Below are 318 nucleotides of genomic sequence, written 5' to 3'. Positions count from 1 at the left end.
GGGGGGGGGGGGGGTGGTGAGTACTCATTTACTACGTTTTTGCCTTTCATATAGTAGGGTATGCGGTTCGACATAGTTTGTGGTCTCGATGGTAAGAACTACTCGGTTTTGGAGGCTTGTTGGTTGAAAGTGAAAAACTCAAACGGGAAAAGGCGCCAACTAAACCTTGGGATGAGCTAGACAGGTACCGGTAGGAATGATAGTAAATGCAGTGTGAAGAAAACCGCTACTGTCGGATTCGTAGAGGATTGAATGCTTTGTTTTCTTCTGGTTGAAGTAGATTGGATCTAGATCGAGACGGTGAAGAACTGTCGTTTG

The sequence above is a fragment of the Camelina sativa genome, chromosome 20 (assembly GCF_000633955.1).
Source record: "Camelina sativa cultivar DH55 chromosome 20, Cs, whole genome shotgun sequence".
Classification (NCBI taxonomy): domain Eukaryota; kingdom Viridiplantae; phylum Streptophyta; class Magnoliopsida; order Brassicales; family Brassicaceae; genus Camelina; species Camelina sativa.
The sequence above is the reverse complement of the archived record's forward strand: the minus strand, read 5'-3'. Positions refer to the sequence as shown.